Raw genomic sequence first — 22,819 nt, 5'->3', positions numbered from 1 at the left:
CCAGTGATATTCTTGGTCCTGGACTCTGATCTTGGATTAGGATTATGAAGTCAGATTGGAGGGTTATCTCTTAATTTCCTTTAAAATAATGAGATATTATGAACACCTTTTTGCTGAGTTTTCTCTACCCTCCTTGTTTCAGGTATCTACATCAGGAAATCACTTTGGTTTAACAAAATTACCTCATTTACAACTTCCTAAAGTTTGCAGCTCTTATCCCAGTACAACCCCAATCAAAAATGATTTTTATTTTTCACAAGTATTTAGAGAATTCCTGGGATGGCTTAGAGACAGTTGTTCTAAAGAAAAAATAACTTTATTGTTTTATAATTTGGGTCTTAGTAAAATAAGGGCTATTTGTTTTAAATCTATTTCCATATCTGGTTTTTCAAATTAGCTTTCTTAGTTCTTTTAGTTTTCAGGTCTACAGAGAGATGATTTTGAATTGGTCACAGTAGGTTTTTTTATTTATTTTTTAATTTATTTTTGAAACAGTCTCTGTAAATTCTGTTCTGTGAACACTTGTGTTTTTAACATCCAAAGATTCAAATCTGTTCACTGCATAAAGTTCTGACCCTGAAGCTGTTGGACTGTGCCTTGGAACTGTCTCAGTGCCAATCTGCATCCCTGCACTGAAGCTGTTGGTTTCTAAAGATTCCTCCAGACCAGTTTTAACCTACAGAATGTTAACATCACATAATATGCATTGCAGCATGTAGACTCTTGCTCTATCCTTTTTCTAAATGGCTCTTTTGGTGTACTTGTTATTCACATCACTTGGATAATGCGCATACACAATTTGGGATCGAGAATTCATTTTAGGGTGTTGTGTCAGCTGTTCTCTTTTAGGCTGTGCTGCCATCCTTGCTGAATTTTAGAGATGCTTAATAAAAGCAAAGAGGGAAGAACTTGCAGTTTGCTTTTGTGAATTTAGGTAGAAGAGAACATTTACCAATGTCAGAAAGACAATTCTTTAATAGATGGTTTTGTGTTTCATTTTAGAATCACAGGAAGCTGAGGAGGAAAGCTGGTAGCAGAAGTGGTTGAAAAATGTTCATCTGAGACTTGGTCTAAACTGTCAGAAAATGAGGTGTCACAGCAGGCCATTGACTCTCTCTCTCTCAGTCAAGGATTTCAAAGAAGAACGTGAACATGATTTTAGCAAAATTTCCATTGTGAGGTCATTTTCAATAGAAACAAAGGATTCCACAGGTATGCTGGCAGCCATCAGAACAAAACCAGCTCATGGCTGTGTAACTGCAGTCTCAGGCTAGGCCTGCCATCTAGCCCACCAGATGCCCTCCAGGACAAGGCAATGACAGAAGGTGGCATGGGATTCACCCTAGAGGCTTCCACAGAAGCTGATCTAAAAGTTGGAAACTCCTGTCTAGAGCCTGTGCCCAGCAGAAGAAGCAAGCTGAGAAAGTCCAAGCCTGTCCCTCTGAGGAAGAAAGCAATTGAAGGAGAATTCTCAGATGCCGGCGCTTCTGTGGAAAGCACACTTCTCCCTAAGGCATCCTACCACTTGAGTCCCAAAGAACTGGATGAGAATACAAGTTCTTCTTTGCTAGGAGGTGCCAGGTTCCAGAAGTCTCCTCCTGACCTTAAAGAAACTCCCGGTACTCTGTAAGCCCTTCCAAGGAAACTTGGCAGGAAACCAAGTAGCAAACTGACTCACAAGATACCAAAAGATGGCAGTAAGTAAGCAGGTGTAGAACAGCCTACAGACCCAGTGGCACAAGATGGGCCTCTCTCCCAAGTGTCTTCCAAGCTAGATCCTAGTCAGTGGGATAACCCCAGCTTCAGCTCCTTTGGGAGCCACTCCATTCTGCAGAACTCCCCAACCCTCTCTTCTGAGGGCTTCTACCACTTTGACCCAAATAACTTTGATGAATCCAGGGATCCCCTTAAACCAACTGTGACCTTAACAAGCAGTGACTTTTGTTCTCCCACTGGAAATCATGTTAAAGAAATATTAGAATCACCCAAGAAGGCAAAGTCACATTGGATAATGAGTGACAGTGGGTGGTGGGGGTCATGCTCTGTGTCTTCTCTGTGAGTTTGTCAGATGGCTACTTTTGGCTTTGGTGAACTGAATTTACCTTTGAGGTCCACCGAGGTTGATACAAAGCTTAAAACATGTGTAGTTTCTGGCTCATCAGCAAGGAGGTAAATTTCCAATTAGAATCAAGAATATTTTAAATGATCAGTTAAAACTGAGTAAATTATTTGGTTTAATCAGTCCCCCCATCTCTCCTGGGAAATCATCTGACTTTTGCAAGGTCCTTGGAGTTTTCAGCGTAATCACTTAAGGTCACATTCTATATCAAGTTTCATTTTAAATTTGCTGCAGGATTACTTTATCACAAAACTTTAGTTAAGTACAGTATAATACAGTCATACATCACTTAGTCAGAGGGTAGTTCTGAGAAATGCATCTTTTGGTGATTTTTTTGTGTGAACATCATAAAGTCCACTTACACAAACTTAGGTGGTGTAGACTATTACACACCTGGGCTAAATGGCACAACCTATTGCTCCTAGGCTACAAGCCTGTACATCACATTATTCTACCAAATACTATAGGTGTTAGGTGTGATGTCTCATGCTTGTAATCCCAACATTTTTGGAGGCTAAGGTAGGAAGATCCCTTGAGGCCAGGAGTTCAAGACCAGCCTGGTCAACATAGTGAGACCCCCCACCCCCACCAAAACACACCTCCCATCTCTTAAGTTTTTTAAAAAAATTAGCTGAGAGTGGTGGTGCATGCCTGTAGTCCCAACTACTCAAGAGGTTGAAGCAGGAGGATTGCTTGAGCCTAGGAGGCTGAGTCTGCAGTGACCCATGATTTTGCCATTGTACTCCAGCCTGGTTGGCAGAACAAAATCCTGTCTAAAAACAAATAAAACAAAACAAAACAAACAAGAAAACAAACTACTGTGGGCAATTGTAACACAATGGTAAGTATTTGTGTATCTAAACATATCTAAGCATAGAAAAGTTACAGTAAAAATGTGGTATAAAAGATAAAAAATAATACACCTGTAGAGGGCGCTTACCATGAATGGAACTTGCAGGACAGGAAGTTGCTCTGAGTGTGTCAATGAGTGAGTGGTGAGTGAATGTGAAGGCCTAGGACATTACAGTACACTACTGTAGCTTGTATAAACACTGTGCCCTTCAGGTACACTAAATTTATTTTTAAAAACTTTTCCTTCTATAGTAAATTTAATTTAATTTACTGTATACTTTATCACCTTTTGAACTTTTAAAGAAGCTTTGACTCTTTTGTAATAGTAATTAGCTTAAAAAACAAACATATGGAACAGCTATACAAAAATATTTTCTTTCTTTATATCCCTAGTTCATAAGTTTTCTTTGTTTAAAATTACTTATTTACTTTTTAAACTGTTTTGTTAAAAACTAAGGCACAGACACACAAGTTGCCTAGGCTTACACAGGGTCAGGATCATCAGGACATCACTAGGCAATAGTTTTTCATCTCCATTATAACCCTACGGGACCACCACATGACCGAGAGTTCATTACGTGGCACATAGTCGACTGTATATCCTTTTGTGGCCCTGTGACATTTTACTAAAAAGTTTCAGTAAAATGTAGATGTAAAGAAGGACCAATGAGTTGCAGGATGAAATATGGAAAAGGAGTACAAGAAACACTATGTTTGTAATTGTCACTGTAGATCAGTTGGGGAAATGCTTCTCAGTGTTGCTATGACTTAAAGAAAAACTCCAGATGGCATGGTGACTTCCAGCAGAAAGGAAGACACCCAGAGGTTTAAAGAGCAGAAGGATGGACTAAAGTACCAAGAAAATAGAGCGATGTAGGAGTCAGTTCTTTAGCAGCCCCAGAATGTCTAAGGGGAGTGAAATGTCATTAGTAACTCTGGATCTGTTCTTTGATTGTATATCAGCAGTTAAATGGTTGTTGACCGGGTGCCCTCTTTTGTGGCTTTTAAGGCTATTTAGTTCTCTCTAGACAGCACTTGGAGTATGTACTTGGCACATCACTGCCTTGTTACTTCCTCTTCTAAATGTGAAATGCTTCAGGAAGTTGATAAGGAGTCATTTGTGAGCCTTTCAGTTGCACGCAAGCAGTGCATTCATGTCAAATAAGATGAAACCTGGGCCAAAGAGAGGGTAATTCATTCAACACTTTATAATCAGCGCAAGAAGCACCATCTTTCAAGTCCTACCACCCTCACCCGGTAGGTAATCTTTTTCCCCTATTCTGTTTTTGTCAAATGAACTTTTCAATCTATTACACTTAATAGGTTTTTTAAAGGTCCTTATGCAACCAAAAACCTTGTTTTCTTGTTCTTTATACAAGAAAGCAGTGCTAGACCTCTTGGAAGTTTACTTTTCATCTATAAATTTGAATTTGTGGCATTTCTGAGTGTTTCTACCAGTCTCTCTTATAGTTGAAGTCTGTTAATCATTCACTCGCTAGTGATAACATTCATGAATATGACATTTTTAATGAGTGTCTCACCTCATAGAAAGAATTGTGCAGTTTTTACATCTGCCAGACTAGAGTTGAATATTCCAGTCTTTATATAATTTTTTTCTCCATCTGTCTGTCTTTCCTGTCTCTTAGTTTTGTTGGTGCATCAGGACTACTGAACAAGTGAAATTTCTCTGTTTTCTATTGTAAGTACTCCTGCTGTTTCTGTTTGTCCCTGGGACCGTTGGCAGTTTTCTCTCCCATACTCCCTGAGCCATCTCTCCATAACATGTTTGCTTCTAATTCTGAGTTTGATCTTTTGATGATTTTTTGTATTTCATTGACTACTTCATGAGTCAACTAAGCTTTGCAGGTGCCCGCATCTAAGGGAGTGGGTCTCAGTCTTTACATCTTAGGTGTGAGAACTTGCACTCCCTAGCTTGGCAAGTGTCATGTGGTGCTTTGACAATACCAAGAGCTGGCTTGGCCCCAAGATCATCACAGCAGTTTGAGGGACTGTTCTGCTATTTAACATTGGAAATCATTGGCTTTTTTGGTAGGATAAAGCTACTGGCTTGGAACAGTTAATTTTACTGAGTCAGCTCAACTTGAGTTTGGTGGCAGAGGGTGGCACTCAGTAAGAAGACTAGGGAAAGAAGATCATGAAGTAGTGATTATGCACATTCTGGCAACTTATGTGTTTGTCTTTCTATTTTTTCTCACAAAGGAAAGAAATTGCTTTTTTTTTTCTTTTTTGGTCACAGTGGTGTTTTTACTGAAAATTCTAAGTTTATTAAAACAGAACAGAATCCAAATTAGTCTTTTGATCATAAATTGTGTGCTAGTCTACAAATAACAGGTGGTTCAAGCTTTCCCCAGCTTCAGGCTTTGTGCAGTAGGTGGCATTAATCTTCCATCTTACTACTTAATAGGAATGGTAACTGTTTACTCACATATTTTTATTTTTACACTTTTATCAACCACAGTTCCTGTCTGTGAGCACACAAGTCTAACTGGAACTCTTTTATGAGACTTCTGTGGCTTTTGTTGCAAAAAAAAGAATTTTTAAAGAATCTGGTCCAGCATGATGATTTTTCTAATGAACGTCAAAGCCAAGCAAGGGAGGCTCAGAGAAGCTGAATGTCTCCAGCTGCTAAGGCTCTACTGTCTGAAAAGCTTTTGGTGGTATGTAATTAAAAACCATAGACATCAGCGTGGTAGTGTTTGAAAACTCACAGAAGCAAGCAAGGGGGTCTTTTCAGAGAATGAGCCCCGGTGTAGATCTTTGTTTACCCCTTCTCTCCGGAGAAAACTCAGGGCATAAAAGGTGTCCCTGCCTCTCTCACGGGTAGATGTATGTTGTGTGTGGTGCTGTACGCTTTGGCTTCTATCTGCACACACTGCTCTCTGTCCCATTTCATACCTTGACAGTTGTCAGTGTGGTTCCAGACTAGCTTTTTTATGTTTATTCTCTTGCCAAGAGTGGCTGTAAGGTGAAGAAGCATGAAACTCAGTCTCTCATTCTGGATGCATGTTCTTAGGTGAGTCTGTGCTCATCCCCAGAACGTCTCTTAGACCAGGGGTCTCCCAGTGAGACTGGATCATAAGGACTTTCCAATGAGTGCCTGAGAAACCAATTTCCAGGTCCTCACTGTCCCTGAACAGAAGGTGCCTGAAGACACGGGAACCCTTTCACAACGACTCTCTCTCTCTTGTCTTTTTTTTTTTGGGGGGGGGGGGTAAAATTCTCACTAAAAGCTACAAAGATGCATCACCACAGGGTGTAAAAGTCTCCAGGGCACCAAAGGGAAGATCTGAAATATTGGTATAGGTTCTAAGAAGATAATTGACTCTAATAACTGAATGATATTTTTCTTAAGTCAGATGGTTTCCCAATTCATTGGTTTCAACAAAATAAGAAGACCCGAGTTGTTGGCTGATAGATCTAAAAATAATGCTTGATGATAGATTTTTTTGGCACATAACTTGGAAAGAGGTTCAAATAACTGAAAGGCACTTCTGTTACAAAACTACCTTCTGTTTCATCTATTGTTTATACTTAGAAACCAGGAATAAAATTGATGTTGACCTTTGTTACATTCTAGCAATAAACAATATGCATCCACGACCATATGAACTAATTGCAAAACACACATAAACCAAAACCCAGGCCCATCTGATTGCAATGAGATCCTTCTGTTCTTTTTAAAACTTTATGTCAATATGCTTATGATTGTAGAAATACATTCATATTGGCTAATAGAATTCAATTTTAACATAACTTATTCTATACAATTTGGTATATGGTGTAAGGTGTAAAAAAAGGGGTGTGGTGGGGAGAAATTTGCAATCTGAGTTATTTTTCATCTGTTACCAATGTGTAAAAGATTCTCCCTCAGATTTTGCTAAAGTAGGCAGCAAGAACTATGAGAAATTTATCTTTTGTTTTCTTTAAAGAAAAACCCAAACCCACATATTTATTGCACTGCAGACGTTTTTAAGATTTAGTGCAATAGAACATTTTGTAAATGATATAAAAATTTACTTTTGTGTCTGATAATACTTATCAAAACTTTCAATATTTTGAAAATAAATTATGTATTAGTAAATGTAACAATAACTCTCCAGCAGAAAAAAATATTTAACACCTCAAGACTTATAGTCAAAGAAAAAACGTAACAGAGACATTGGATAGAAACCTTTAAAAGACTTTCAGTCGGAGTCGGGAGCAAGATGGCTGAATAGGAACAGTCCCAGCCTCCAGATCCCAGCGTGAGAGACAGAGAAGACAGGTGATTTCTGCATTTTCAACTGAGGTACCGGGTTCATCTCATCTGGGCGAGGCATCGCCTCACCTGAGAAGCAAGGGGAACGGGAATCCCTTTTCCTAGCCAAGGGAAACTGAGACACAGAACACCTGGAAAATCAGGTAACTCCCACCCTAATAATACGCTTTACCAAGGATCTTAGCAAATAGCACACCAGGAGATTATATCCCACACCTGGCCCGGAGGGTCCCACGCCCACAGAGCCTCCCTCATAGCTAACACAGCAGTATGAGATCTAACTGCAAGGCTAAGTGAGGCTGGGGAGGGGCACTCGCCATTGCTGAGGCTTAAGTAGGTAAACAAAGCCTCCAGGAAGCTCCAACTGGTTGGAGCCCACTGCAGGTCAAGGAGGCCTGCCTGTCTCTGTAGACTCCACCTCTGGGTGGAGTCTGACAGCTGTCTCACAGCTTTGAAGAGAGCAGTGGATCTCCAAGCGCTGCGGTTGAGATCTGAGAATGGACAGACTGCCTGCTCAAGTGGGTCCCTGACCCCTGAGTAGCCTAACTGGGAGACATCCCCCACTAGGTGCAGACTGACACCTCACACCTCACACGGTGGGGTACACCCCTGAGACGAAGCTTCCAGAGCAAGAATCAGACAGCAGCACTCGCTGTTCAGCAATACTCTATCTTCTGCAGCCTCTGCTGCTGATACCAAGGCAAACAGCGTCTGGAGTGGACCTCAAGCTATCTCCAACAGATCTACAGTTGAAGGTCCTGACTGTTAGATGAAAAACTAACAAACAGAAAGGACACCCACCCCAAAACTCCTTCAGTACATCACCAGCATCAAAGACCAAAGGCAGATTACAACCACAAAGATGGGGAAAAAGCAGGGCAGAAGAACTGAACATTAAAAAAATCCCCTCCAAACGAATGAAGCTCATCACCAGCAACAGATCAAAGCTGGACGGAGAATGACTTTGACGAGTTGAGAGGAGAAGGCTTCAGTCGATCAAACTTCTCAGAGCTAAAGGAAGAACTACGTACCCAGTGCAAAGAAACTAAAAATCTTGAAAAAAGAATGGAAAAATGGATAACTAGAATAATCAATGCAGAGAAGGCCATAAATGAATTGACAGAGATTAAAACCATGACAGGAGAAATATGTGACAAATGCACAAGCTTCAGTAACCGACTCGATCAACTGGAAGAAAGAGTATCAATGATTGAAGATTAGATGAATGAAATGAAGCGGGAAGAGAAGTCTAGAGAAAAAAAAGGAAAAATAAATGAACAAAGCCTCCAAGAAATATGGGATTATGTGAAAAGACCAAATCTACGTCTGATTGGGGTGCCTGAAAGTGAGGGGAAAAATGGAACCAAGTTGGAAAACACTCTTCAGGATATCATCCAGGAGAACTTCCCCAACCTAGAAAGGCAGGCCAACATTCAAATTCAGGAAATACAAAGAATGCCACAAAGATACTTCTGGAGAAGAGCAACTCCAAGACACATAATTGTCAGATTCACCAAAGTTGAAATGAAGAAAAAAATGTTAAGGGCAGTCAGAGAAAAAGGTCGGGTCACCCACAAAGGGAAGCCCATCAGACTAACAGCAGATCTCTCAGCAGAAACTCTCCAAGCCAGAAAAGAGTGGGGACCAATATTCAACATCCTTAAAAGAATTTTCAACTCAGAATTTCATATCCAGCCAAACTAAGTTTCATCAGTGAAGGAGAAATAACATCCTTCACAGACAAGCAAATGCTTAGAGATTTTTGTCACCACCAGGCCTGCCCTACAAGAGATCCTGAAGGAAGAACTAAACATGGAAAGGAACAACCAGTACCAGCCATTGCAAAAATATGTCAAAATGTAAAGACCATCGATGCTAGGAAGAAACTGCCTCAACTAACAAGCAAAATAAGTAGCTAATATCACAATGACAGGATCAAGTTCACACAAAACAGTATTAACCTTAAATGCAAATGGACTAAATGGTCTAAATAAAAGACACAGACTGGCAAATTGGATAAAGAGTCAAGATCCATCAGTTTGCTGTATTCAGGAGACCCATCTCACATGCAGAGACACACATAGGCTCAACATAAAGGGATGGAGGAAGATCTACCAAGCAAATGGAGAACAAAAAAAAAAGGGGGGTTGCAAACCTAGTCTCTGATAAAACAGACTTTAAACCATCAAAGATCAAAAGAGACAAAGAAAGTCATAACATAATGGTAAAGGGATCAATTCAACAGGAAGAGCTAACTATCCCAAATATATATGCACCCAATACAGGAGCACCCAGATTCATAAAGCAAGTCAGAGACATAGACTCCCATACAATAATAATGGGAGACTTCAACACCCCGCTGTCAACATTAGACAGAGCAATGAGACACAAAGTTAACAAGGATATCCAGAAATTGAACTCAACTCTGAACCAAGTGGACCTAATAGACATCTACAGAACTCTCCACTGCAAATCAACAGACTATACATTCTTCTCAGCACCACATCACACTTATTCCAAAATTGACCACGTAATTGGAAGTAAAGCACTCCTCAGCAAATGTACAAGAACAGAAATTATAACAAACCATCTCTCAGACCACAGTGCAATCAAACTAGAACTCAGGACTAAGAAAATCAATCAAAACCGCTCAACTACATGGAAAATGAACAACCTGCTCTGGAATGACTACTGGGTACATAATGAAATGAAGACAGAAATAAAGATGTTCCTTGAAACCAATGAGAACAAAGATACAACATACTAGAATCTCTGGGACACATTTAAAGCAGGGTGTAGAGGGAAATTTATAGCACTAAATGCCCACAAGAGAAAGCAGGAAAGATCTAAAATTGACGCCCTAACATCACAATTAAAAGAACTACAGAAGCAAGAGCAAACTCATTCAAAAGCTAGCAGAAGGCAAGAAATAACTAAGACAGAGCAGAACTGAAGGAGATAGAGACACAAAAATCCCTTCAAAAAAATCAATGAATCTAGGAGCTGGTTTTTTGAAAAGATCAACAGAATTGATAGACCACTAGCAAGACTAATAAAGAAGAAAAGAGAGAAGAATCAAATAGATGTAATAAAATATGATCAAGAGGATATCACCACCAACCCCCCCGAGGAATACAAACTACCATCAGAGAATACTATAAACACCTCTATGCAAATAAACTAGAAAACCTAGAAGAAATGGATAATTTCCTGGACACTTACACTCTCCCAAGAATAAAACAGGAAGAAGTTGAATCCCTGAATAGACCAATAGCAGGCTTGAAATTTAGGCAATAATTAATAGCCTACCAACAAAAAGCAGTCCAGGACCAGAAGGATTCACAGCCGAATTCTACCATAGGTACAAGGAGGAGCTGGCACCACTCCTTCTGAAACTATTCCAATCAATAGAAAAAGAGGGAATCCTCCCTAACTCATTTTATGAGGCCAACATCATCCTGATACCAAAGCCTGGCAGAGACACAACAAAAAAAGAGAATTTTAGACCAATATCCCTGATGAACATTGATGCAAAAATCCTCAATAAAATACTGGCAAACTGAATCCAGCAGCACATCAAAAAGCTTATCCACCATGATCAAATCGGCTTCATCCCTGGGATGCAAGGCTGGTTCAACATACGCAAATCAATAAACGTAATCCAACATATAAACAGAACCAAAGACAAAAACCACATGATTATCTCAATAGATGCAGAAAAGGCCTTTGACAAAATTCAACAGCCCTTCATGATAAAAACGCTCAATAAATTCGGTATTGATGGGACATATCTCAAAATAATAAGAGCTATTTATGACAAACCCATAGCTAATATCATACTGAATGGGCAAAAACTGGAAGCATTCCCTTTGAAAACTGGCACAAGACAGGGATGCTCTCTTTCACCACTCCTATTCAACATAGTGTTGAAAGTTCTGGCTAGGGCAATCACAAGCATTCTTATACACCAGTAACAGACAAACAGAGAGCCAAATCATGAATGAACTTCCATTCACAATTGCTTCAAAGAGAATAAAATACCTCGGAATCCAACTTACAAGGGATGTAAAGGATCTCTTCAAGGAGAACTACAAAGTACTGCTCAGTGAAATAAAAGAGGACACAAACAAATGGAAGAACATTCCATGATCATGGAGAGGAAGAATCAATATCGTGAAAATGGCCACACTGCCCAAGGTAATTTACCGATTCAATGCCATTCCCATCAAATTACCAATGGTTTTCTTCACAGAATTGGAAAAAAACTGCTTTAAAGTCCATATGGAACCAAAAAAGAGCCCACATTGCCAAGACAATCGTAAGTCAAAAGAACAAAGGCTGGAGGCATCACGCTACCTGATTTTAACTATACTACAAGGGTACAGTAACCAAAACAGCATGGTACTGGTACCAAGACAGAGATATAGACCAATGGAACAGAATAGAGCCCTCAGAAATAATACCACACATCTACAGCCATCTGATCTTTGACAAACCTGAGAAAAACAAGAAATGGGGAAAGGATACCCTATTTAATAAATGGTGCTGGGAAAATCGGCTAGCCATAAGTAGAAAGCTGAAACTGGATCCTTTCCTTACTCCTTATACAAAAATTAATTCAAGATGGATTAGAGAATTAAATGTTAGACCTAAAACGATAAAAACCCTAAAAGAAAAACCTAGGTAATACCATTCAGGACATAGGCATGGGCAAGGACTTCATGTCTAAAACACCAGAAGCAATTGCAACAAAAGCCAAAATTGACAAATGGGATCTAATTAAACCAAAGAGCTTCTGCACAGCAAAAGAAACTACCATCAGAGTGAACAGGCAACCCACAGAATGGGAGAAAACTTTTGCAATCTACTCATCTGACAAAGGGCTAATATCCAGAACCTACAAAGAACTCAAACAAATTTACAAGAAGAAAACAAACAACCCCATCAAAAAGTGGGCAAAGGATATGAACAGACATTTCTCAAAAGAAGACATGCATACAGCCAACAGATACATGAAAAAATGCTTGTCGTCAGTGGCCATCAGAGAAATGCAAATCAAAACCACAATGAGATACCATATCACACCAGTTAGAATGACAATCATTAAAAAGTCAGGAAACAACAGGTGCTGGAGAGGATGTGGAGAAATAGGAACACTTTTACACTGTTGGTGGGATTGTAAACTAGTTCAACCATTATGGAAAAGAGTATGGCGATTCCTCAAGGATCTAGAACTAGAAATACCATATGACCCAGTCATCCCATTACTGGGTATATACCCAAAGGATTATAAATCATGATGCTATAAAGACACATGCACACGTATGTTTATTGTGGCACTATTCATAATAGCAAAGACTTGGAATCAACCCAAATGTCCATCAGTGACAGACTGGATTAAGAAAACGTGGCACATATACACCATGGAATACTATGCAGCCATAAAAAAGGATGAGTTCGTGTCCTTTGTAGGGACATGGAGCTGGAAACCATCATTCTCAGCAAACTATCGCAAGAACAGAAAACCAAACACTGCATGTTCTCACTCATAGGTGGGAATTAATCAATGAGATCACTTGGACTCTGGAAGGGGAACATCACACACCAAGGCCTTTATGGGGAGGGAGGATTGGGGAGGGATGGCTTTGGGAGTTATACCTGACGTAAATGACGAGTTGATGGGTGCTGACGAGTTGATGCGTGTAGCACACCAACATGGCACAAGTATACATATGCAACAAACCTGCACATTATGCACATGTACCCTAGAACTTAAAGTATAATAATATTTAAAAAAAAGACTTTCAGTCATGCAGATGTTTTTCGTTGGCATAATTTCTTGATGGAAGTGGAATGGAAATACAGAGGAAAGGGAATAACATAAATTTCTTACTTATTCAGGAACTTGTTCAGGTAAATTTAAAATGGATCATATGGTATCAAATCACAAAGGTAACTAGACAGCATTAAGCAAATTCAGTATTTGGAATAAGGCAGATATTATATTCTTTGCTGTTATTTAAACTTATGCTGAAAAGTTTTTAGATGTCATTTGAAAATGCAATGGGGTCGATAGATTTTTTAAAAAATTAGGAGGTATCTGAGCAAAAAAATTGAAAACCACTGTCTTAGACCACTTAAACTGCTTGCTTATAAACTTAACCTAGAGAAGCTCATTTTTTAAAACCTCAGACTCAAATTACAGAACCTAGGTTCTATAAAACAGCATGTCACAATTGAAAGATTCCAGCTTCCTCCTTGTTTTGTATGCAGATCTGTGGCCCCCTCACATATCTGTATAGAGTTGTGTCCACTTGGTTCCATTCACAAGATGTCACTTTTTCCCACTGCTTGTCCTCTTAAAGGGTAACATCTTCTCTGTTGTGTTTCTCAGGATGAAGGGACAGTGATCTACCAGATTTCAGACATTTATAATAGGGATGTCCAGGCTACCAATGAGGAGAAACTGGCATCCATGTCATGTGGTCAGAAATCAGCTGGGGTCGAGGTGAAAGGTGACCAGAGGAAGACCTGGAGTACTTTGAATGTTCTAGTGTTCCCATGTCTACCATAAATCATGCGTTTTCAGCCTCAGAAGCAGGTATGGAAGCATATCTTCATCTTTCTAATGTATATAAGCATAGAAATGCCTGAAAGCCTAATGAAGCAGGAAGCACCTTACAGAACTTAAAGAATTGGGTCACTGGAAGGATAGATTTAGAATCACTGACCTACGCTTTTGCTTCTTTATTGAGAAAGTGGGCACTAACAAAAGTGGTAATTGAATTACTGGGAATGTAGGGATACTTGTAGCAAGTTGTATATGAGATGCTGATGTGTATGAGACTGCTTGAATTTCTTTATAATTTTCTGTGAATATGGCCATATCTTGTAGTGGTGTGTTAGTTCATTTGTGTTGCTGTAAAGGAATACCTGAGACTAGCTAATTTATAAGAAAAAGAGGTTTATTTGGTTCTTTTTTCTGCAGGCTGTAGAAGAAGCATGTCACCAGTGTCTCCTTCTGGTGAGGGACTCAGGAAGCTTCCAATCATGGCAGAAGGCGAAAGGGAGCAAGTGTGTCACATGGCGAGAGGGAGGGAGGAAGAGAGAGGGGTAGGAAGATGCCAAGCTGTTTTTAAGAAACATATCTCACAGAAACTAAGAGAGCAAGAAGTCACTCATTACCACAACGAGGGCACCAAGCTATTCATGCGGTATACGCCTCTATGACCCAAACACCTCCCATTAGGCCTCATTCACCTCCACCACTGGGATTAAGTGTCAACATGAGATTTAGAGGGGACAAATATTCAAACTATATCAGATGGCCTATAAATATGTCATACATTATGCAGCCATTAAAAAATAATGAGTTCATGTCCTTTGCAGGGATATGGATGAAGCTGGAAGCAATCATTCTCAGCAAAGTAACACAGGGACAGAGAACCAAACACCGCATGTTCTTACTCTTAACTTGGAGTTGAACAATGAGGACACATATATACAGGGAGGGCAGAATCACACACCAAGGTCTGTCAGCGAGGTGGGGGAAAATGGGAGGGGGAGCATTAAGACAAATGCCTAATGCATGCAGGGCTTAAAACCTAGGTGATGCGCTGATAGATGCAGTAAATCACCATGGCAGATGTATACCTATGTAACAAACCTGCACATTCTGCACAAGTATCCCAGAACTTAAAGTGAAACAAAAAATAAATAAAATAAATAGGTCATATGTTTGACTTTTTATGATTTTTATGTTCATTGTTTAACTTACAGAAATAATAACTAATAAATATGGTGACTTACCATGTGCAGGCATTGTTCTAAGTGCCTTGTATGTACTCATTCATAGCAAGGTGTTACTCTTTTCTCGTTTTTTCAGAGAAACAAAGGAAGGCAAAAAGTTAAATAACTTGACTAAAGTCGCTTGGCAAGTGTAGGACAGAAAAGTGGTATCTTTTTCCTCACCCACCACAAGGTTCATGGCTGATATATCTCTAACAAAAGACAGATCAACAAGACAAAAGCATACAAATATATTTAATGTAAGTTTTACATGATATTAGAGCTTCCAGAAATGAAGACCCAAGGAAACAGGGAAAACTGTACTTTTAAGGATAGTTGTGCAGAAGTACAACTGGAGGACAGAAGGGTGTGATCTCATGGTAATAGACTAGGGGAACTTAGCAAATCCTGTTTGTTTCTATTCCTCTTAGTGTCTGTGTCTTTTGGGATAACGACTTTGTTTTTCTCTGGGTATAGGGAGGACCCCTCTGTTATGAGGTCTTATGACCTATTTTCAAGGGAAGGTCTAAGGGATTCCTTTATGGCCTCTTCAAGGGAAGAGGGCAGGAGAGGTGCCGAGAGACCTTCCTGCTTCTGCTGTGTCCTCAAATGCAAAGGCACCATATTTTGGTGCAGCATGTTCTGAACCTTATCATTAGTAAATGGTAGAACTACATTTAACTTTAAGCAGTCTGGTTCCATGGTCATTTAGCCACAATGTCAAAGTGTGAAGAGATTATCTTCATGACACTAGGTTACTGTAACTTTTCCTGGTGCAAGTGTGGTAGGTTGAAATTGACCAGTGCACTGTAAAAATCTTTCTTAAAATGGTAATGAAGAACTTGGACTAAGCAGGGCTGAAGCCTCTTACTGATAGACTCTTCAGATCATTCTAGAGCTAAGCCCCTCTCCTGGGCACCAAGTTACACGCATGACCTTAAACTTTACTTATGAAAAGTTTAGAAACATGTTCCTGACTACATTAAACATTATTAAAACCTTAGATCTTCTTAAACAACATAATTTTATTTGTGGCCTTTTATGCACAGAATTTTAAAAGTCATGATCTGCCATTAAACCAGGGAAGCAGACGGAAAGTCAGGACTTGGAGCAATTTATTCCCCCTGGTCTCCTTCCCATCCCAGGTCCCAGTCTCTCATCTATAAAATAATGGGCCAAGCGTTGTTTCTGATTTTGTCCAACACGGCTTTCTGCCCTGACATCTTTCCCAAAGACTGTGTTCACCATTCCTCCGGTTTCTCAGAGTTAATCCTGAGTATTCTTGCACCTGCCTTCGTTACATCCATCTGAAGTGTCTTCCTTTGCTGCTTCCTACACAGATCTGCACATCCCTTCAGGTCTCTCCCTCATGCTTTATGCTCCCACGACATTTCCTTTTCCCCTTCCTGTTCCAGTGCACCTAGTGCGGTGTGTTAATTACAGGAAAGTAATATTACAAACTTACTGAAGTTAGAGACTAGGAGACAGTCATCTTCGAGTCACCTTTGGCACAGTATATGGTAAACATTTGTGGAATTATATTCTTCCTCACTGGAGGAAATTCCTTCAACAAAAATTTATGTAGACAGCTGGGACCCTTCTTTAAATCTCTTCCCCCTACTGTTTGCTAAATTTGAAGATAGCGCTGTATGCTATCTTCATACTGAAAGACACCTGAGCCCCAGCTGGCCCTCAATGTTCAGGAACTTACAAGCAAGGCGGACACATCTTCTTCCATCTTTTGGCACGTTCTCTTCTCTATGCCTAAGACACAAAGTCATTTTTATAGTTATCCCAATAAGTTGGTTCATTATTGGGAACCAGATTTAAAAGGGGGGAAAGATTTAAAGAACTGGCTACACTGTAACTGATCAGCTGCATCACAGGCAAGTGGAGGCTGCTGTCCTGGGTGTCGGGGTGGCTACAAGCCCTGTTAGGTGTATCCGGACAGTGTCCTGGGGAGTGTCCCCCTGGAGTTGGGTCCTGATGGCTACTTGCCTAGATGTTCTCCAGGAAATGAGACCCTCACACAGCCATGGGAAGGAAGCCGCCATGTTGGTAAAATGCCGGGTTGCTTTCTGTGAGTACATGGCAAGTGAGAAACAAGGTCATACCGTGGAATCTGGGCTTGATCCTATACGTAGAGAGTGGGGAGGCTGAAGGTTTTTGAACAAGGGAGTGATGGTCACATTTGTGTTTTAAATAAGTAACTGACAACAACAGTAGTTGGTGATTGCCATGTGGAGGATTGTAGCTTTAAAGTTTTGTATGCTTTTCTGTATTTTTATGTTTACTTCAATGAGTACATCTTCTGGTTATTTTAAATGTCACCCTCCACCCTAGTAGAGGATAGACCTGAGACAAGGAAGCCCATTTGAAGGGTGTGGAGGGAGAATGAGTTAAGATTTGCTGACTTAAATTTTAAAGCTTATTATCTTATCTGCTGCATTAATTAGACCAAGGCCACCCTTCTGGGCTGGAATTTAAATTCACTCAGACTTGATAAAAAAAAAAATCAGTGTTATGCTGTGTTCGCTTTCTGACACAATGCCATGGCTAGTCCGGTGCATTAGCCAAAATTTTAATGGACACAAGGGGGCAGGCTTGCTGTTCTTTCTGCGTGAAGGTTGACAACCTGTTGCTGGCTGACTAACCTGTGCTCCTCTTCTGAATGTCATGGACTTGTAATGCTGAACTGCACAGCACTCAGCAGAATGCCAGTGCTCCTTTTAAATAAAATTTTGGAATGCTTTTTATGTGTTCACAGTCATTCTTGGCCTGCGCTGGGGTTTCCAAGAGCCTTTCACTAGGGAGGAAAGGAATCAACTTACTGGGATAACTATAAAAATGACTTTCTGTCTTAGGCATAGAGAAGGAGACATGCCAAAACATGGAAGAAGATGTGTCCACCATACTTGTAAGTTCCTGAACATGGAGGGCCAGGTGGGGCTCGAGTTTCTTTCAGTATTTGTTTTGAAGCCCATGTGAATTTGTTAAACTCTGGTCAGTGTTAGGTGATGAGGATAAAATATAAATAAGACACAGTTTCTCCACTTGAGGAACATGTAGTCTCTGCAGTGTTCTATACAGTAGCCCTAGCCGCAGGTAGCTGTTGAGCACTTGAACCATAGCTAGTCAGAATTGAGATATCCAGTATGTGTAATGTGCAACCATTTTTTGAAGACTCAGTACAAAAAGAAGCATAAAATGTCTCAAATGTTTATATTAAGTACATGTTGAGATAATATTTTGGATGTATTGTGTTAACTAAGGTATATTATTAGTATTATTATTAGAGACAGTCTCACTCTGTCACTCAGGCTGGAGTGCAGTGGTTCAATCTCAGCCAACTGCAACCTCCAACTCCTGGACTCAAGTGATCCTCCCACTGCATCATCCCAACCAGCTGGGACAACATGAGCATGGCACCACACCCAGCTAATTTTTGTGTTTTTTTTAGAGATGGAGTCTTGCCATGTTGCCTAGGCTGGTGTCAAACTCCTGAGCTCAAGTGATCTGCCCACCTTGGCCTCCCAAAGTGCTGGGATCACAGGCATGAGCCACCACACCTGGCTGGTTTACTCAGCTCTTAAAACAAACTTCAAAGTTCCTGATTCCCAACTTATTCATCCATAAAATGAGCAGCACCCATCTGCCTCATCAAAGTGGTTGTGAGGATAACATGAAATGACAGTGTGAAAGATTTAATCTGTAAAGTACTAGAATACATTAGTGGTGTTGTGCTAAAATACACTGTTGTGCTAGAATACATTGTTGTGCTAGAATATACTGGTGTGGTGTTGATAGGATATACATGGGAAAGAGTTTGAAAAAGACAGTGAGAAAGAAGAGAGTGAAAAGGAAGAATGGCAAACACTGTCTCTGGAGTCAGCTGGTGAGGAACATATGCTGTGACCTTTTAAAAGCAACTCCATTTGAACTTCCCAACATAAATTAATTTCTACATCCTTAGAGCACTGAATAAACATTGTATAAATAAATTTCAGCATGCAAAATATGGAATGAAGAAATCTGTTTAATCCAGCATTTACTTTTGAAGTTTCTCTCTGTCGCTCTGAAGTCCGTTCCTATGCAGTCTTGTCCCCAGCAGTAGGTGGTGGCTGGGACTAAGGCCAGAGTACAGTCAGTGGTGGGGAGTCAGTCTCACTTTACTTTTCAGCTGTTGTTCTGTAGCACTTTTCATGTAGGAAGTTAACTTTTCTTTCCAAGTTTTAAATTTCTTAAGAGCTGAGTTCATTTGGCTTTTCCAGGCGTGTCTCTGTTAGAGTATGGCAGTGGCTGGTACTGCTCCATCGTGATTGAGGACAAATGACAGGATGAGTACAGTCAGCATACTACCACAGATTAGTGATGCAAATTCTCCTGCCATGAGGACACAGCCACGGGAATCTGTGGCATCTGTGCTCACTATAGATTTGCAACCGGGGGTCCATTGAGTTCTATTGTCTATATACTGGTCTTTGTAGGTCCTCAATTGTGAACGTTTTGAGGGACTGGGAGAAGCATTTGGCAAACATGAAATGAGACCCTTTTGGAAGGACATGATTGATTGATTTAGCATATTAATTAAAGACACACGGGATGGCCCAGGCCTGAAAGAGATCTTCTGGTCAATTCTCTGTGATGGTAGCTTCTATGACGAGGTTGTCCAGTTTGCTTAATTTTGTTGTTGTTGTTCTGTTTTGTTTTGTTTCAGGCTTTTATCAGCCTGAAGCCATGGTTTTTAGTTTTTATCTCCAGTGATAAGCAGAAAAGAGGGATGAGGAAGGAGCTTTACTGTCCCAACCAGTAATAGCAACTAAGAACCCATGACTGTGTTCTATCCCTTGGACACTCCTGTGAACTGTTCTGAACTTTTTGGTAAGCAACTTCAAGGATTAAGAAATATAAAAAGTTATATCCTAGGAGACTGGAAAAGATGACTAAAGTAGGCCATGTCATACATTCCTGCCCTTACACCTGTGAGAGCTGTTGCGTTTCAAGTAGTGAGGCTTGTAGATGTGACCAGGCCAAGAGAAGAGTTGCCAGGGAGATCTGCCAGGCTGAAGAGTCCACTTGCCTGGAGATATCAAAAACCATCGAAGGTCTGATCTCCCACCTCCAGCTTAGGATATCGCCTCTTCTGGACTCCATATGTGTTAGCATTAAGTTGTTAAGCAGATAGACTGAATTCATTTGCCCCTTCAACAAATGAATGAGATGCCAAACTCTGTAATGGACATTGATGTTTTCCTGGCTAAGAAGATTTTTGGGGGCCTTATTTCCCAAATTCTCATGAACCTTGTAGCCATGCGAAGCCCTGAGAGTCTGTTTCCTAAAAGTGACTCAACCTGGGAAGTCTGGCTTAAACTAAGAACTCACAAGAGACTGACCCATGAAATGCTATTAATTTAGAAGTGGAAGTGTAACAGAGAGGTGAATCAAGTGTCAATTTGACCTCCTGTAAAACCTCCATTTAGGCAAATTACAATTTCTTGATAAGAAATAAGGCACAGGAGGTTAATGAGATGATTCAAATGTCTAGGGGTGTATCAGCTTTCTACTGCTATGTAACACATTACTCCAACACTTAAAACAAGTGTTTATATCTCACTTTTTCTGTGGGTCAGGAATCTTGGGCTGGGTGCCTCTGACTATGGGTCTTTTGCAGGCTGCAATCAAGGTATTGATCAGGGCTGCAATCATCTCCAGGCTTGACTTAGGGAGAATCCTGGGAAAGATCTGCTTCCAAGCTCACTCACGTGGTTGTTGGCAAGTCTCAGGTCCCCACTGTCTGTTGGCAGAGACATCAACTCCTTGCCATATGGGCCTTTCCATGTAGCTTCTCCAAACATAGAAGTCAGAGTTTGTTCAGAACCTAACTTCAGAAGTGACATCCATGACATTTGCCATATTCTAATGAGTCACTAGGTCCAGCCTACACTCAAAGAGATTACAGAGGGAGAGGATTAGAACTGGGAGGTAAGGGTTAGTGGAGGGCATTTTAGAGGCTGCCCACTACACGTGCCTTCTGGTTCTAGTGGTAGATCTATCCCAATATAGAAAAGAGAGGTTTTGTGGGGACCTTAGACTTACTTTGGGATGGTGGGCTGTGCTTCCCCAAATGCTGCTGGAACATGGGTACTGCCAGCTTGGGACTTTTGTATTTTGATTTTCTGTGGCCTGAGACAGGTTTCTGTTTTGGGCCCATGGCTGAGGTCTGTGAAGTTGCATGCTAAAATTCTGTTTCTGAGCATTTCCTAGAGAAAGGGTAAAACTATAATGACTGACAAATTTAAAAGTCACTGGTCTAAGTTCACCTTAGACTTTCTGTTTAGTATTTGCTCACACAAGATATAACTGGTTGATTATAATCAATAACTAATTGATCAATTATGCCCACATTTAAGATTAAGATTATCCCAGGTCACTTTGGCATTTTGGATGTTCCCAAAGTATTAAATGACTGACTTATATAAAAAGTTTACTTCCATAGGTGGGAGGAATAGCCAGCAAAAAATCCTTTTGGGAAGGAAAATACTATTAAGTCCATGTTCTTGTGTAAAACAAACAAACAAACAAACAAAAAACAACGCTTGCCAGTGTTTGGCTCTGGAATCTTCTGGAACCTGGGTTTATGATAAAGGGAGCCACCACCTCAGAAGGCGAAGTGCTGCCCAGAAGGGAGTGAAAAACTTAGTAGCAAGGAAGAACCAACACGCAGGCATGGACCTTGACTGATATATGGCCATTTTGCATATAACCAACAATGGCAGACACCCAGCAGGCTGAGTTATGGTGGGAGGTCGCCACGGAGCAGGGGAAGTTCATTATGATCCTGAATCATCTGGGGGGGAGAGTGGTTCGGAGTTCAAATACATTTGCTATTTCTGCCTCCTTAGGCCTGAAAGTTAGTATTTTAGAAATACTAACTTTATTAGCCACCTGCAGTGGCTAAATAAAGATACATACAAAGGATTGACATGTAACAGGAGCAGCTGTCACTTGTTTTTGTTTTTGCTTTTTAAGAAAAGAAAGTTCCATTTACATGGAGCTTATCATCATGAGAAACTTAGTCATGGGTGTGTTTCTCTTTTATCCATGTGGTTCTTTGGTGAGTGACCACTATTCTAAGTACACTTTCCCCCTTTTCGATCAGAAGAAAACTTCTCCAGGTTGTCTGTTCAACAGAAGCTAAGACCACAATATATTCATATAACAGTTTTTCTTTAAATAGTTCTGTAATTAGATTTGTTTTTTAAAAGCTTCCCCCCTGCTGATTTTTCTTTAAACATGGTTTTAAAGGGTGTGGTCAATTTAGTAATGAGGAAGTTGTTGAAGGATATTTGGGGTTAAGAAGCTGAAGACTGGTGTATTCAATGTAATCCTTTTCCCCACAGGGGCTGCTGGAGTCTTCTGCAGAGAAGGCCCCTGTGTCGGTGTCCTGTGGAGGTGAGAGCCCCCCAGTGGGATCTGCCTCAGCAAATCAGATAAGACAGCCAAGCTCCCCTTAATAAGAGAAGAGGTAAAATCTCTCCTATTTAGTCTACTTATCATTCCATTTCTTTGTAAGGCCCATGTACCAGCAGGTAGATTGCATCTCTTCTGGCTCAAGTTATCCCAGGCTGGAAGTTCTTATTTCCTGCAGCTTGTTTAGGTTGTAAAAAGGGCTCCCTGTGGCATTGGTGCTAGAGTCCTGACATTCTGGTCTCCAGGGAAAAATGTTGACAATCTGAAATATTCTTAAGAATTTTGTACCTTTCTTTATGTTTCAGCCCTGA

The 22,819-nt window shown here is 40.4% G+C and overlaps 1 pseudogene; it reads left to right on the top strand.

Moving 5' to 3' along the window:
- Positions 1-1,030: 1,030 nt before the first annotated feature.
- Positions 1,031-22,819, top strand: LOC115892032 (annotated as a pseudogene).

This window comes from Rhinopithecus roxellana, chromosome 11, assembly GCF_007565055.1.
Source record: "Rhinopithecus roxellana isolate Shanxi Qingling chromosome 11, ASM756505v1, whole genome shotgun sequence".
NCBI lineage: Eukaryota > Metazoa > Chordata > Mammalia > Primates > Cercopithecidae > Rhinopithecus > Rhinopithecus roxellana.
Note: the sequence above shows the minus strand (reverse complement) of the source record. Positions and strands in the feature narration are given on the sequence as shown.